This window comes from Argentina anserina, chromosome 5, assembly GCF_933775445.1.
Source record: "Argentina anserina chromosome 5, drPotAnse1.1, whole genome shotgun sequence".
Taxonomy (NCBI): domain Eukaryota; kingdom Viridiplantae; phylum Streptophyta; class Magnoliopsida; order Rosales; family Rosaceae; genus Argentina; species Argentina anserina.
In genome coordinates, this window is record NC_065876.1 from 2,684,372 (window position 1) to 2,700,342 (window position 15,971).

The window sequence follows — 15,971 nt, forward strand, 5'->3', positions numbered from 1 at the left end:
TGGCTCGTTAGGCGTTCAGAATCGCAATAGGTCACGGCTGAAAGATTATATTCAGTCCAGTATCTCAGACATTGGAAGAACGGGAAATCACTAAGGATCTTATAATGAGGATTTGTTAAGGATTTTTAAATAAACGGTTGGATGACATGTATATTAAAAAACTTGAGAATACCAATTGAACTCTAAATCATTCATTCAACTGTCCATTTGAACGTATTATTCACGAAGTTCTCATTATAAGGTTCTCAATAGAAGCTCTCATTAAAGAACCAAGCAAATGAAATGAAACTAGTCAAACGGCCGAGCGACTGCCAATCCTAAACTCTTTTTTTTGCCAAAAGATGGACTGCAATTTGCTAACTCTTGTTGACAAAAAAAAAACTGATTCCATATCATTGTATGAAATTTTCTAAAGAAAAGCAGTATTTGAAAAAAAAAAATAGAACAGAGGGAGATGGAAAATGATTGGACATACAGACCATGACTCAGAGCAGCTGAAACAAGGACACATGCCATTGCCAGGAACTATTTCTTCACTGTGCTCTCACTATCTGAGCAGAATAATTATCTGAATTCCAATGAAACTACCAGACATAAGGACTCAAAATCTCAGTTAAAAAAAAAGGATCAAAATCTATCCGATTTTCCCATATCAGGCCCAGGAAGATCTTCTTTGCAACTTCAACTAGATTCTGCACAATATTTTTGTATTGGATTTGACTAGTTATAGACGCACTACTCAATTACGGCTTCTACTGTTTGTTCACGATGCTAGTATGTGGGTGCTAGCTAGCTAGAGTGTCTTAATTCTCAGCTGCTGCTTTTATACTGTAATTTAGGATATGGTTTGCAAAGAGCTTAGCAGGGTCACCAGGGTTCGTTGATGCAATAACCGAGGCTCAAATATAGAGACTTATATATAGTCTGGAAAGTAATTGAAGAATTTAATTTCACTTCTAGTTACGTACTAGACCTGCTACCATATTCATTGCATGCATGCAGCTGTGTCTGTCTTCTCTATATATGTAGAGTCTTCAACAAGATTCTGCACAAGATTTTGAATTCGATCAGCAGGGACGTCTGTACAATGACACGTTGATTCAATAACTAAGGACTGCATGTCTCAAACATAGACTTACAGTTACTACTCACTAGACCTGCTACCATTTACGAATGCATCATTGCATGCAGCAATGGTCTATGTATAGTTTAGGTTAGTTGTCGATCAATCAACTAAAGTTTGAAGTTCATGTAGTGGTAGATCTAGCTAGCTACTGTTGTTATCTTTATTGTATGACTACTGTATGATTGATGGAGTTGTTGACGTACTTGGACTTCGTTTTTAAGGATAGGGTAGTAAACCTTCTTGATTCATTATAAGTATATTAATACATTAAACTGGATTACTTGAATGGTTTACTTTGTCAATCACTACAGATTTGATCGTGTTTGGACTTTGGAGCACTAGCGATAATCTTGAGGTCTGCAATACCTATTATTCGGTTCATGCTGACCTTTCAGCTTGAGAGTTAACAGATGAACGACCTCATATAATTGAACTTACAGTGTGAGAAAAATGAGACTGCTGAGATACTCAGACAGCTCGATCTGTTTAGACTGGCCTTCATATAAAACCTAGCTATAGTTTCTATACTGACGTATGCCTAACCTAGCCCTGCAGGCTCTGGAGTATAATTATATAACTAGCAGTAGTACTACCACTACTACTAGACACTTAGACAGCACTACACAGAGTAACGAGCACCCACCGTCTTCGGCAAACATAAGTGTTGTCATGACAGGATTGAAAGGTCAGGCAAGGTCAGGAAGATTTTAGATCAGGAGAGGATCCTCTTCCTTGAAGGATCCTTGAATTGAAGGTTTAAATTCGAAGCTGAAGCAAGTCATGTAGCTCTGTCAGTGATACTATTCCACTCACTACCTTTAGTCCTTTACGTGCCCATGCCAGCTACACATTATATAAATATACGCCCTTCTATTCTTTACATATGCACCAGTTCAGAATTGCAGATATATACAAATTTACATACGCATGCTTGTGGTTATGTTTGATAATCCAAAGAGAGTTAGCTACAACATTTATTGCTGCATCTCCCTTTTCCAGATATGTAGCTTTCGGTTTCCCCTTCGATATTGTCGTTTCTGTTTTCGAACAGTAGCTCTACGCCTCTACCTGCTACAAATTAATGATTTATGCACTGTTCTTACATCAAAGATACATAAAAATAATAAAGAAAATCGAGAATCAATTGTAATATGATGATAATTCAGTAACTTTCAATACAAATCTTACTTTTTCTATTTGTTTTATGCAGAAAATACACTTTTATTTGACCAAGGAAAAATCAAGAAAACACTGACATGATAATTCAGTAACTTTCAATACAAATCATACTTTCAAAAGATGAAATTTGCATATTTCAAGAGCTAGTAATTTGCATATATAAGGGTCTCTCCCCCGCTCTTTATCTATCTCTTCAGTTAGGCGGCAGCACAAACCATTACTTGCAAGTTCCATTGGGTGAGTTTCTGCCAACTAATAAGAAAGATTTCATAATCTGTGCGTGTTTGTGTGTGTTACGTATTAATTTGCTTCATTGCCAGACATGTGTCTTGTTCATCCTCTTCTCCATGAGTTCACGATCAAGTTATTGCTGAGCTCGAGAAGGTTACCGTCTGAACTCCGAAGAACTTTTCCTGTGAGGTAGAGCTAAAAGAACCTTTCTATGCATATTTTTGGATTTAACACCATACTTGTTGAAGTAGAGTGCTTACCATATATCATACCCTCGAGCATTTTTACAGTTCCTCACGCCTTTCACTGTAAAGAAAATCACCATACAACATATTATTAACTTCGTACGTACTTAAGCATATTAAGATGAATTTCGTAGCTGTTTCACCAATTTTCACTTTTTTTATTTGCTAGAAGTTCTTATATCTATGGTTTTGCATAAGTGAGTGTACACATGCCGGAATGAGTTTTTGTTTATCCTCTTTGTTGGAGTTTATCAGACATAAGAATATTCACCTCGAGTTCGCTCCCAGAAATATAGCTGAGTGATGAGAGTTACTTCGGAAACAAAAAAAGTCGAGGATTGGCTTATTAACCCACCAAAGATGTCAAATTATTTTGTCTCCCTTTGTTAAAAAAAAATTGGAATAAAGAAAAAGATAACCCAAGTCCAAGTTGATAGTCCGCCAAGTCAATGGGCTTGGGTCTATATAACAAAAAGTACAAACCAGGCCCCAAAAGCTGTTGACAATGCAGAAACCTAGAAGAAGTTCGATTACGAAACCTTAGAAATATTAATATGGAGATTGGAGGACACGGAGCGAAGGGCGCAGGCTTGTTTGTAATTCTACAGTTCAGGGAAGCAGAGGAATTGAACCAAACGGGGATGAGGCGTGACAGTATTGTGCATCATGCATCTCACTTCCATCGGAAAAAAAAAATCAAAGATTTCAGACCACGTCGACGTTTACTGATGGAAGAGGCCAGGGAGGTACGTGGGCACGTAGCTACTTAGGTAGTACATATATTATTGCTCTGATGATAATGCACAAATCCTACTTAAACAGGCATTACTCCCCTGTATCAGATCCAGAGCTGCGTCTTATCTAAATGGATACGCTAGAACCAAAGCTTCATAAGCTTTAATATTTCAAGTACCAAATCGAGTCTGTAAGTTATTCTGCGTAATTGATACGGCTTCACATGCATGTTTTACCTTCAATTTGTAGTTCGCAGTCTCATTCTTTACTCGTCATGTTGAATATATATACTATCTGATTTCATGGTTTAATTAAGTTTTGAAGTTCAAGTAATTAGCAGCCGGAGACTCATTAACATATTAGGTACTGAAATTAATGCATTTCTCTTTAGTTATTTTTATGAACAGTTCTGAGGCCTAGGTACATGCATTCTAATTTTTCAATCAAAACCATGAAATAAAATGTTCACTTCTGAAGGTATAAAAAATTCTGCATATGAGCAGAAAATGGCATCTCAATTAGAATGATCATCCTCATGCTTTGTACTGGAAGTTGAACAGAGTGTCCTACAATTGTATGAAAACATGAATGAAATAAAAAGTATATACCTAAGACAGATCAATGTTATGTTTTTTTTTGCATGAATTTTATGAAATGCTATTAATGTTTACTGATTAAATCATGATTTTGTCAGTTGATGTCCAGAATTGGTACGGTTAATGTTGTTCTCCTGGAAGTTACTGTAGCTACTTTCAGCCTTTAAGGTACTCACCTTTCTTTCAATTTTGTTTCATTCACTTCTCGCTATAGGTTCAGTGATTTGAGTAATTGCAAGTATTTGACACCTAACTTTTAGAAATTTCATCTCTTAATAGTAATTAAGGAGGTGATTGATCATCTCCAGTTGTGTGGTATTTTAGCATATTCTTATTGCTAATGCAAACAGATACTCTTTAGTTATGATGCTGTAGAAACACTACCTTCATGTGTTCTTTTAGTTATGAGTTTATGACCATCCGGCTTCAGAGCCAGTACTGGTGTAGCTAAGTATTTAAGTGATGGTTATTGCTGGATAAAACCTAATTTCAGGTAATATATAGTTAAAATAGTATTAGACTTGACAATTTAACTTAATTAGGACCCGCTAATTTAGGTGTACGTATCTACTCATTTCACCGAAGCATAAACGGTCAATGCTTACATTGGCATTAGCCGAGTTTTTTATAGACTTCTACAGGCATATTACATGTAACCTTCTTGTTTTAGTTTTTACTAATTGATTAGGCCCTTTAATTAGTTATCATTCGGCACATTCTTGTTGAGATCGATGGCAGATGATAGTTTTCCAGTAGAAAAATAAATATATACTATATATTGAAAGCTTGACACAGGAGAGACAATATATAACTTCTTTACAAGTATATACATCTGGCCTTCAGCACAATCTTGTTAATATGAGCTAACTATAGAACTACCACGACCCTCGATACTATTAATAGTTATTTCACATTCAGATCAAGCCAACAAAAGGAACATTGCTGCACTACTTTAGTAGTTCTGAAAACTTTATGACGAGCTTTTATATTACAAACACATTTGACATAGTATTGTTACTAGGAGAAAGTTAGTTTCAACTAATACCAAGGTAAAGATTTCAATTTTACGCTCAGTTCATCCATAATCACAATATGAGATTTTATTCTCTCAACATCATCTATGTTGCGGTTACAGTCAAGACTCAAGAAGTAATCATGTAATTAAGTGATGCAGAGAACTTGAATAGTTGCAAGCAGTTTTAATTTAGTCGGCATAGAAGGATTCAACGTGTAATCTAATTATTTCTTTTCATCATTCTCAATCTCATTCCTCACTGTATGTAGGTAAACAAGGTAATGACAAACTAGGTGATGAATGTGGCTAAATTGGGTAATCACATTAAGTTACTTGCATAATTATCCCTGTCAATTACTCAATTATTATGTCGAGCACACACCAGAGTATTAAATGACTACGGCAATGTGAGATACTTAATTATATCTATACAATTGATCGAACTGATCCAGTGTATTCTATAATGATTAGTTAGAGTATACTTTCCCTTTCAGTGTTTGATGTAAACTTTGCTTGTTTTTAATGTGTTTTTAGAGGAGTTTAATTTCGATTTTACATATGCCAGGATATAAGTTTGGAAAGAAGTATGAAACTTATACTTGGTACATATTTGAATCAAGGATCAGGACATCAGGTAGTTTTATTTATTACATAAAGCTGGTTGTATTTCTCGCTCTCCGTCCTTCTGAAGGTTCCTCCCTCTTTTCCTGATATTCCGTAGCTGTTTGGCACGCCTGTACTTCTTGCCAGCTTATCTTAAGCACAATAATAGATTGGTCACGTTCTCTAAAACTTCTCTCCCTATATGCTCCAGCTATTCTAGATATTCTAGTTCTCCAGTCAATCTTGCTAGTATCATCCCAAGTGATCGAACATGTTCATAACTGAAATTAATGCTCGCTCAGTCGTTTCGACATTATACTGTACAAGACCCCAATGTGGAAAAAGCTTATCCATTTCCACATATGTACTTCCTCAGCCCTAGCTGTTCTAGTTACATATCCAATCAAATTCTAGCTTCCTTTCTCCTAAGTGATCGAACTTGTTCATAACTGAAATAATGTTTGCCGAGTCATTTCGACATTATAATGTACAAGACCCCAATATGGAAAAAGCTTATACAATTTTCAATTTGTACTTCTCAGGCTTTATCCTATATAGTCAACATTTATGGTACTTGTGCACTGGGTAGCTACTTTCTTAATGAAGAGTCGGAAATAAGTAGTATGAGTATATTTATGTGCCTTTAAAACTAGTTTCATGATTTTTCATCATCCTCATACAAAATATTTGGGTGAATAAAATTAGGTTTTTGTTGACAAAATCTAGTGTAAGTTCTGGCTCTTGCGGTTCCAGATAAAGACAGAGAAGAAAAGGGGAAGAGCAGTAGCAATTATTTGTTGCACTAAATTATTAATGGGTTAGAAGAGACTCGACCGCCCCAAAAGTAGTGGTCATTTCTCATTTCACTACTAGTGAGTAGTGATGGCCTCTCCAGAAAACCCTATTGGCTGGGCGCTTCCCACTTCTACGATTTGTCCAACCACTCAAAACAAAGCTGTGATCCATCAATTCCCCATCAACGCCACCTGGAAAATCAGGTCCTTAACTCTTAGGGTTTGTCAGCTTATTAATTACTAGGGTTCCTCACTAACTGGGTGAATGAACTTTTTCTTCCCCGGCCTTTGGATCTCTCATTAGAGTTAAGGTATTAATGAGAATTATCATGTTGTACTTCTTTAAAGGTTTTAGATCTTAGATTTTCTTTCATTTTCAAAGATTTTGTTCTCTTCGATCTTGCTCTGCATCAACATCTTCAGAAAGCCCAGAATTAGTTAACAGTTGGGGCTAACAAGTCGAGAAATAGTTGATGACGTACTGTGTTTCTCTGCTTTCCAGTTTTCTTGTATAATTAATTTTATTTTTCTTGCATTCAGTATAGATTTTGCAAAGATGATGAAACTTTGGGTCCGATTTTTTTCTGCTTTTTTATTTCCCATCAATTTAGAAAAGAAACGGAAAGGAGATGATGATTATAGAGCTCTTGAAGCAGAGGAATGGTAACTGCAATCAACAGAATTAATTTACCATGGTTTTTTTTTCTCCATTCATCTATCTCTGGATGCAAGGTTCTAGATCTGTGAGTTTGATCTATCCTTGTCATGTTTTGTTTTGGTGAATAGTTCGATTTGAATGAAGAGCTGGTAGTCACTGAGATATGCTCTCAAGGTTTCCGGCCAGGTTGGGCTACTTTTTCTCAGAAAGCTAACAAGGACATCCTAGAGATTTGAAAAGAACACGAAAAAACCAGTAAACTCGATGAATAGCTAGGTTTTTTTTGTTTTTGTTCTGAAGTACTGATGTGTTCTTTGGGTCCACCGAAAGATAAAAGACATTTCATTTGAGCCAAATGAACGCTTGGAATGTTGGGTTGTAATAATCTTAGTTCTGAAAGTAGTTTCTGGGTAAGGTATATATTTGAGAGTTTTACTCTCAAACCCTGGCTATAATTGGCCATAACTTTACATACGAAGACTAATTATGAAGAGGTTTACGGGATACATGACTGTAATTTTTGTGAATTTTGGGCAGAAAAATTTGTGCAATCTCATAATCTAATCTGAAGATGTAATGGAAGTGTATATAGCAGACAAAGTGACTTGAATTAGGCAAGATAAACTGCAGTTCTAGTCTGGGGAAACGAAATAGTTTTTACATCTGACCAGAAACAAGCTAGAGAACAATAGGGTTGAGTGTCCAAATATACACATATCTCGATGCGTTTGAATTAGAAAACATGCCATCTTAGGTCAAAGATGGGTCTACCATCACCATCCCCATCCTCAACTTTTGAATTAGAAACCCAGGCCTTCTTAGGACTTGATACCTTTCTCATTTTTGTTTTCTTTGTGAAATAGCAGACATCATCGTAAATGAAGATATAATACTATTTTTATATATTTATAAAGGTGTAGTTTTATACATTATTGGTTCATCACTTATTAAATAGGAGTGGACTCAATAATTATTACAAAACGATAATAAAGTCATTTTTGTTATAGACCAGCTTAAGTTTAAAGTGAAAAACTCGAAAATGAAAAAATAAATAAATACAATTCTAAATATGGTAAATTCCTTTTATTATATCTGATTGTAACGACCACAAAATTTCGAGCTTAAAAACTCAAAATTTTAAAGTCGTTAAACACAAAACAATTTCAATGAAATCGAAATTATTTAAAATGCACAGCGGATCATTACTGAGTTCTCAATACAACTTAGAAAACCAATTATTACAACCCAAATTTATAATTCAACATTACATAAAATGGAAATGTAATAATTCTCACGACTCTCACAAAACTCACAAATCAAACCACACCAATTTTCCCACAAAATTCCACGCAAGAAACCTCACCACAAGCTGGATACGAACAACTACGAGTCTCCGGAGTCGTCTCTCAAACTCCACTAATCAACACCTGCGGAATTATCCCCTACACCATTGGATTGGTGCACCGGGATTGTAAACACAAACCCGGTAAGCTTATAGCTCGTATGAGTAAAATCAAAATATAATTCGCATATCAATATATACGAAAAATCACAAATCAACAAATATAAATGTCCATATGAGTCAATGGACAACCCATCTGGTTGTCCCAAAGGAATATGAAATGAAACGCTCATGAGAAAATTAAGTAACCCTTCTGGTTACCCAATGCATTTATAATACGGGTACCAAGAACGCTGGTACACATCTGTTACCCCTCTCGTAATACACCGCTGATATTGGATAGCCACCCGCTATCCAACATCCAAAACAATCTGAGTACCCATAAGCAGATAACCACCCGTTACCTCACATGCAGTACTAAGGCAGACAGACTAGAGCTCTAACTGTATCGTAACTTTCGCCCGGCCAAAGGCTAGGTTTCGACTTACCAAACACGTACAATAATCTCACATCATATTATACCAAACATCAGGTCCGAAGACAATCACATTTTAACAATCTCAATGTTAAAAATCACGTACAATAATCTCACATCATATTGTACAAATCAAGATCACAATAAATCATAACAGTATATTATATAGCAAACTATATATATATACGTATTTATTTATCATTTGTATGATATATATAATTCATTATATCTTATACATGTCATAATTTATAATCACGTCCGAAGACAAAACGTTTAACAATCTCAATATCTTATATTGTTTACGTATTTCTGTACGTATAATGTTTATGTATTTTCTGTACGTATACATACGGTTTCTGTACGTATACATACGGTTTCTGTACGTATACACAATGTTTTACGTATTTATGTACGTATACATACGGTTTCTGTAAGTATACATAATGTTTACGTATTTCTGTACGTATACATACAGTTTAAATGTAAATACAATCTCAGTAAATAAAATTTACTAATTACCTTTTTACAATTACTGAAAAGTAATTTATATTTACATTTACCGTACGCAAAAAAAATTTACATTTACATTTACCGTACGTAAGTAAATTACCAAAATACCCTTCTTGGAATCACTATTCACGCCCCGCACGTGGCGGCGCGTGGGCCCCACGCGCCGACACTAACCAAGGCGCGTGTGACGCCACCGCCGCCCCGAAACAATCCACCTTTCTCCCCTCTTCCTTCCCACGGCATCCCACCATGCCTAGCCATCTCCACGCGGCCACACGCGCCGCCTAAGGCGGCGGTAACCTCTCCTTCCACCTCTCTCTCCGATCTCCACCAACAACCTCCCAAATCACCCAAAAACATCATACAATCATCACAACCATGAATCAAATGCATCCTTACCTAGATCGAAGTCCAAATTGAGTCTGAAACAATCAAATCGTCAAGAAGCTTCGCGCATGAACTTCCCTCGTCGATGCGGCTCTTTGGCGGCGAGACGAGGCACGGCGTGCTAGGGAGGGGCGGTGGAGGGTCTCGTGACACCCTAGGGAACGGCGGTGAGGGACACAGCAGCTTGGAGGCAGAGGGAGGCTCGGGGGACGAGCGATGCTCTCGGCGGCGAGGCAGAGCGCCGCAAGCTCGGGGTTGCTTGCAAGGGAGCTTGCGAGGCCGTAGGGTGCGGCGGTGCTAGCCACGAAGGGCTGGAGGGTGGCAGATCGAAGAGAAAATTTTTTTGAAGGGAGGGAGAGAAGGAGAATCGGGGAGAGAGAGTGAGGGAGGCGGAGAGAATAGAGGGAGTGAGGGGTTTCCACTTTTGGAAACCCTAGCTGATAAACATCCTTTAAATACTAGTTTTCAAAATCGGAAACGACTTCTATCATTAATAACTTTTACATACATCGTCCGATTAGAACGCGTCACATATCTACGAACTCGTATCGACAAGCCCTACAACTTTCATGAAGAAAGTTTTCGCAACCGAGGGACGGAATAAAAGTCGATATAATCGTTCGGAAACGTAACGTTTTTCGAATTTAAACGTTCCGATAACGTATCCGTTACTCGTTTCATAACGTCGTATCAAATCACATCCATTCTAATTAAATTTCACAATTTTATAGAATTCAAATCAAACTCAAATATTGTTTGAAATTTAGGGTTATTACACTGATGTTTAGTTATTTGAAAATTTGTTACTTGATATATAAAAACGAACAATTTTATAACTTAAGTTCTCTTTTGTAAGACATTTTGGTACCTCCATCAATTTTGATTATATTTTCAGGGTCATTTTCTTCATTTTAGCCCTAAACTCTTTAATCCACACTTGACATCAATTTTTTTCTATTATCTCCAAACTACTTATTAATTATCTCTAAAAATTGATATATCTCTTCCACTTAGCATCTGTTTTGCATATACTAAAATAAATATGAAATTTTAAAATATTTTTTTAATAAAAAATGAGATTGCATAAATACAATTTATTTTCCTTGCATAAAATAATTAGGAAGTAATAAATATATCCTGAATTTTTTTATTTTCAATCTATACATAATAGATGCTAAGTGAATAACTTCTAAAAATAAAAAAAATTGATATTACATAAAGGCAATTTATTTCATTTGCAAAAAATAATTAGGATGTAACAAATATATTTTGAAAATTTTATTTTCAATATATACGTAATAGACACTAAGTGGGGGAGATCTATCAATTATATGAGTACTGATAAGCCGATAACCCATCTATTACCTCTCATGTAGTATCCCGGCAGACAGACTAAAACTCTAATTGTATCGTAATTTTCGTCCGGCCATAGGCTAGGTTCCGACATGCCAACACGTCTAAAAACAAAAAAAATGTTTTAAAAAACTCCATGTTAAAACCACATTCCATAAACATCACATCATATTGTACAATTTGAATCAACATTCTCAATATGTAAATCTCAACACCAAAATGAACATATTCACAACGGAAATCACGATAGTATATAATATAGCAAATCATATATATGTACCTATTTACCATTTATACACATATACAATCCATTATATCAAATACATATCATAGTTCATTCTTTAAACTATAGCATAATCTTGAATCACCGCAAGGGTAGATTTGTAAATGTGAGATTTTACTCACCTTATAATCTCAAACGTAATTCCACGATTCCGAAAGTAAGTCTTTTACTTGAATTATCGATCACCTTGAAAAGATAAGAAGTGAGTTTAGAATCGTTACGTAAAACCTTAAATGCCGAAACAGTAAAAATGTTTTACTGTTCAACAATTTTTTGATTTTACAAATTACGGTTCACATATTACTGTACAAATACATATTAAATACGTACTTATGTACAAGTACATATTTTTTACGTATTTATATACGTATGTATACTATTCAAATGTAAATATTGTCTCATAAAATAATAATTACTGATTTATCATTCTGAAATTACTTGTACATTTACATTTACATTTACCGTTCATAAAATAAATTTACATTTACTCTACGTAAATAATTGTTTGCATCCATCGTACGTAAAAATAATTTTTTTACAAAATTACTGCTTCGAAAACACTATTCACGCGCTGCCGCAAGTGGCGGCGCATGGGATACACGCGCAACCTCCGGCGACCGCGCGTCACTCACTGTGGCAACATCTCTGACCAAATCCAACCGAAACATAAAGCAACCAACATGCAAAATGAAGAGTGGAATGAGGCGATCGTAACCTTACCTTCAGCTTGCCCAGAACCGGCCAGAAACCGCCGTAATCGCCGCCGCAATGTCTCGGGTTCGAGTGTAGGAGGTCAACGTCGTCGCTGCTCGATTCGAGTCTCATCGTGGGTCGAATTGTGTCGAGGAGGAGGGGAGAGCTCGTCGTGGTGCCAGCGACGTCGGAATCGACGAACCCAAGGTCGAGCTTCGTCGGCGCTTCTCGATCTCTGCTTGGGGTGCATCGCCGTCACCACCGGTCGATGCGTCGTGGCCGTGCGGTCTCAATGACACCGGCGGTGTCGGTCACGGAGGCCGGTGGAGGGAGATCGCCGGCGAGGGGAAAGAGAGAGAAAGGGGAGAGAAAGGAGGGAGGCAGAGTGAGAGGAGAGAGAGGGGTTTCTAAAAATGGAAACCCTAATTTGAAAAACTTCATTTTTATACTCGTTTCCAAAATCGGAAACTAACTTCTGGCGTTAATAACTTTTACGTCAAATGTCCGATTCGAATGCGTGACGCGTCCACTAACTCGTATCGACGAGCTCTACAATTTTTGTGAAGGAAGCTTTCACAAACAAGCAACAGAATAAAAGTCGATTCTCACGTCACGGAAACCTAACGTTTTTCTAAATCGAAGTTCCGATAACGTTTCCGTTTTCGATTTCCGACGTCACAAAGCAACACAAACACATTTAATGATTTTCATAAACCTTATAAATTTAAAAACAATCCAATAATTGTTGGTGGAACAACTCTTGACCATCTTCACCTTGGTTAGAAAACCCATTGGAAAAGGACATTTGAGACCACTTTTCCATAACGCATTTATTCCTTATATCGCCGTCACCATGACGTCGTATGTCTGAAGAAGTGTCACCCATTGCACTCAAGTCATCTTTATACACCAAGCTATGTGTCTTGTACAAATATCGACAAAACTCTCCACTAGCAACTTCCAAATATCGATTCGTAAGTTTCCACTTCCCATCACCAATAAACTGGTGGAAACCTTGCTTGTCAAGAGTACTTGCAGACAGTATATTGACACGTAGATTCGGAACGTGCCTCACATCCTTCAATGTCATATGGTAACCCCAATTAGTCTCGATGCAAATATCTCATATTCCTGAAATCTTATAGTATATGTATTACCCATCTTCAACATCTCAAAGCCACATGCCTTGTGTGTAGAAAAGAGCTCCAAGTTGGAACTAACATGACAACTTGCACCCATATCCACGAACTAATCATGACCCTTGTCATCCACATATAGACATTCTTGTAAAGTAAGAAACTCACCCGAAACTTCTGAAATACAAGCAGTATAGTCATTATCTTCACCATCTTGGTACTTGCCTTTCTTCTTGTTTTGTTTCCACTTTCGACACATCCGCTTCATGTGGCCTGAATTCTTGCATTTATCCTTCACATAAAGGGCTTTTGCGTGCTCATTGTCTGTGCCAACATTTTTCCTTCTTTATTCTTTGTGAAGCATGTTATCCTTAACGGTATCCATAGACAATACTCCATTAGACGCAGAATTACTCAAGGTCACCACGAAAGTTTCCCAACTATCCGGCAAAGTTCCTAGCAGCAGCAATGCAAGTAGCTCATCATTAACCTTCATCCCCATTGTCGGCAACTGGTTAGTCACATTCTGGAAATTATTCAAGTGCACAACCACACTAGTATCGTCATCAAACTTCATGTTAACCATCTCTTTGATAAGGAATGTTTTCTTCGCAGCGGCCTTCTTCTCAAAGAGGGACTCCAATATCTTCCAGAGTTCTTCCACATCAGTTTGTTTCGACACATGATGAAAGACGCTATCATCATCTCATTGCCTTATCGTACCAACTGCTTTCCGGTGCAACTTTCATCACTTCTCATCAGGCATATTGGTTGGCATTGCAGCCACACTCTCTATGGCCTCATGCATATTTCTACAATACATGATATCCTCCATTCTTGACTTTCACATCACCCAATTCTTGTGGGTGAGTTTGATCATTGTGCATTTCACATTATCATCCATTCTGACAACACTGATTTAAGCTGAACCCAACCTTTAACCAGACTTTGGTACCACTTGTAGTAAAACGGTCAACAAGTTAGTCAGAGAAACAGAACAAGCACAGCAAACCAAGAGAAATAACCACAAAGAAAATAACAAAAGAACATAGATTTAAGGTGGTTCAGCAGATAGCTTTGCCTACATCTACCGGATAGAAACACACACTTCCACTATATTAATAATGGGTACATAAGAAATACTAAGAAAACAAAGACTCTTCTTTTCCTATCTTTCTCCTCTTTGTCCTCTCTCACCCTTTAACCGAGAATGGAACACATTTTGCTCTTTGTCTCTGCGATGCCTAAACTTAGAGCATAACTCCTATTTATATAGTTATAAGGACAAACATGTTTCCTCATCAATAAAGATTCTTTATACTTACCTGAACATCATACTTTAAGAAACCATTTTAGGAAAAACACATGGTTTGGAAACCCAACAATATGTGATAGTATAATGCTTGCATTTGTCAAACGAAATTTCTATAAGTACTTGGAACCAATTTAGTGGGCCAGTGGCTACTGGCTAGGTTTCGCCTACTCTCTTAGTCCCAAAAAACCAATATTCTTGACGGGAAGTTGGACATTTTAAGATCCTGTAATGTTCCAATTTTTTTCCACTATCATACTAACTTTTACATGTTTTATTTGGGCGTTATCCTTTCTCGGAGTAGTAAACAAAAACACGCAGCATAGCTGGACGAATCCATTGCCTGCCTCGCAACGCGGCAGAAACGTGAACAGACACAAGAACTCACCCCCGGCTAGATACCACGGCCTCGGCCATTATGCTCATCTTATTAATCTAACAATTAGAAAACAACAGATGCTCTAAAATACATGGAATTCTAAAACGTACGGCCATAAGTTATTAACTAGTTTTCTAATTGTTACTGCTCTGTACTCATTCATTCATATGATTTCATGAAATCAAAGATGCATATGACGTGTGTTACGATCCAAATTGGTCTGCTGTTCTTTCCAATACATCCAAATTAATCAATCACACCTGTCTGTGCAGTGTATGTGTATCCATTCTTTCAGCAGACTGCTGATAATTCCTTAGTTTCTTTAATTTTCTTGTTTGTTAATTCTCTTCTACGTTTGTTGCTGAGTTCGACATCGGATCTGTCTTTTGCTCTTAACGCTATTTTCAGCTGTCCTAACTCTTGAGCTCATCTCAGTAACTCAGTATCTCACTTATAATTTTCTTGGTTTAGCTTTTCCCTTAATTTTACCATCAATAATTTCCTTTAGACTACTACAAGCATATATATATAACAATCTGAAATGAACCACATGATATACTAGTATTGTTTTTGTTTTTGTTTTTTGTCCTCTAGCCTTGGGGTACTTTGTATAGTATCGTTGAGTATTAGCTTGACAGATATATTATCTATCTAGCCTTCATTAATGGATGATAATGACCAATTGACACAGATGCAGCAAATGAAAGCTTAAAAGAGTAATTAATTAAAGGACAGAGCCTTCACAACTATACATACATACATAGCGCACACAGACGCATATTAACCAAGCTTTATGAAAAGTCTAGCTGCATGTACGGTCGTCGCCTTTGTTCGTATCAAACAGTTTTTTTTTTTTTTG